The sequence below is a fragment of the Schistocerca serialis genome, unplaced genomic scaffold (genome assembly GCF_023864345.2).
Source record: "Schistocerca serialis cubense isolate TAMUIC-IGC-003099 unplaced genomic scaffold, iqSchSeri2.2 HiC_scaffold_902, whole genome shotgun sequence".
Taxonomy (NCBI): Eukaryota; Metazoa; Arthropoda; class Insecta; order Orthoptera; family Acrididae; genus Schistocerca; species Schistocerca serialis.
The window spans coordinates 12,501-15,000 of record NW_026048521.1 but is presented as its reverse complement, the minus strand read 5'-3'; the positions used below and the strand labels follow the sequence as shown (position 1 = coordinate 15,000).

Here is a 2,500-nt window from a genome sequence, read left to right as displayed (position 1 = left end):
CGTACACGTTGGGACCCGAAAGATGGTGAACTATGCCTGGCCAGGACGAAGTCAGGGGAAACCCTGATGGAGGTCCGTAGCGATTCTGACGTGCAAATCGATCGTCGGAGCTGGGTATAGGGGCGAAAGACTAATCGAACCATCTAGTAGCTGGTTCCCTCCGAAGTTTCCCTCAGGATAGCTGGTGCTCGTACGAGTCTCATCCGGTAAAGCGAATGATTAGAGGCCTTGGGGCCGAAACGACCTCAACCTATTCTCAAACTTTAAATGGGTGAGATCTCCGGCTTGCTTGATATGCTGAAGCCGCGAGCAAACGACTCGGATCGGAGTGCCAAGTGGGCCACTTTTGGTAAGCAGAACTGGCGCTGTGGGATGAACCAAACGCCGAGTTAAGGCGCCCGAATCGACGCTCATGGGAAACCATGAAAGGCGTTGGTTGCTTAAGACAGCAGGACGGTGGCCATGGAAGTCGGAATCCGCTAAGGAGTGTGTAACAACTCACCTGCCGAAGCAACTAGCCCTGAAAATGGATGGCGCTGAAGCGTCGTGCCTATACTCGGCCGTCAGTCTGGCAGTCATGGCCGGTCCTTGCGGCCGGCCGCGAAGCCCTGACGAGTAGGAGGGTCGCGGCGGTGGGCGCAGAAGGGTCTGGGCGTGAGCCTGCCTGGAGCCGCCGTCGGTGCAGATCTTGGTGGTAGTAGCAAATACTCCAGCGAGGCCCTGGAGGGCTGACGCGGAGAAGGGTTTCGTGTGAACAGCCGTTGCACACGAGTCAGTCGATCCTAAGCCCTAGGAGAAATCCGATGTTGATGGGGGCCGTCATAGCATGATGCGCTTTGTGCTGGCCCCCGTTGGGCGAAAGGGAATCCGGTTCCTATTCCGGAACCCGGCAGCGGAACCGATACAAGTCGGGCCCCTCTTTTAGAGATGCTCGTCGGGGTAACCCAAAAGGACCCGGAGACGCCGTCGGGAGATCGGGGAAGAGTTTTCTTTTCTGCATGAGCGTTCGAGTTCCCTGGAATCCTCTAGCAGGGAGATAGGGTTTGGAACGCGAAGAGCACCGCAGTTGCGGCGGTGTCCCGATCTTCCCCTCGGACCTTGAAAATCCGGGAGAGGGCCACGTGGAGGTGTCGCGCCGGTTCGTACCCATATCCGCAGCAGGTCTCCAAGGTGAAGAGCCTCTAGTCGATAGAATAATGTAGGTAAGGGAAGTCGGCAAATTGGATCCGTAACTTCGGGATAAGGATTGGCTCTGAGGATCGGGGCGTGTCGGGCTTGGTCGGGAAGTGGGTCAGCGCTAACGTGCCGGGCCTGGGCGAGGTGAGTGCCGTAGGGGTGCCGGTAAGTGCGGGCGTTTAGCGCGGGCGTGGTCTGCTCTCGCCGTTGGTCGGCCTCGTGCTGGCCGGCGGTGCAGGATGCGCGCGCCTGCGCGGCGTTCGCGCCCCGGTGCTTCAACCTGCGTGCAGGATCCGAGCTCGGTCCCGTGCCTTGGCCTCCCACGGATCTTCCTTGCTGCGAGGCCGCGTCCGCCTTAGCGTGCTCCTCCGGGGGCGCGCGGGTGCGCGGATTCTCTTCGGCCGCCATTCAACGATCAACTCAGAACTGGCACGGACTGGGGGAATCCGACTGTCTAATTAAAACAAAGCATTGCGATGGCCCTAGCGGGTGTTGACGCAATGTGATTTCTGCCCAGTGCTCTGAATGTCAACGTGAAGAAATTCAAGCAAGCGCGGGTAAACGGCGGGAGTAACTATGACTCTCTAGATGGCACACTCTTGCATCAGCCACCATCCATCCCAGGGCTGATTGAGTTTTGGACAGACCTCTTCTCTCCACCACGTGTCAGGTCTCGACCTCCGCGTGGGGAGGGTCTGTCCGATGAGCTGCTGCCATTCTCGAAGAGGGTGCCCTTCCGTGACCTCTGGGCTCCCATTTCTGCAGAAGAAGCCACCGCTGCTCTTCCGCCTCGCAATTCTGCTGCAGGTCCTGACGGCCTCACGCCGACACAACTGCGTCGCCTTCCCCGGGAGGTTCTCCTCAAGATCCTTAATTTCCTCCTCCTTTCCCGTTCCCTTCCATCCCGACTCCTTCAGGCCAGAACAACCCTGCTGCCCAAGAAGACCGCCGCAGCATCCCCTGCTGACTTTCGTCCGATCACAGTGTGCTCGGTGCTGACCAGAGCCTTTCACAAGGTTCTGGTTGGCCGCCTGATGCGCTACTGTGTGTTGGACGGTCGCCAGCGGGCTTTCATCCCTCAGGATGGGATGCTTCATAACACCTTTCTTCTCGATCTGGCGATGACCCAGGCGTGCCGAGCTGCCGGCTCGCTGTACTTGGCATCTCTGGATGTGTCAAAGGCCTTCGACTCGCTTGCCCACGGTGCCCTTGGTCCTGTGCTAAGGGCCCATGGTCTGCCGGTCGAGTTCGTTGACTACATCCAGGGATGCTATGAGGCGGGATCGACGGTTATCTGCGCGGATGGGAAGTCGTCAGATCTAGT

The 2,500-nt window shown here is 59.0% G+C and overlaps 1 pseudogene; it reads left to right on the top strand.

Moving 5' to 3' along the window:
• LOC126452608 (large subunit ribosomal RNA) overlaps positions 1-2,500 on the top strand; it is a 6,720-nt pseudogene that overhangs the window by 1,118 nt on the left and 3,102 nt on the right.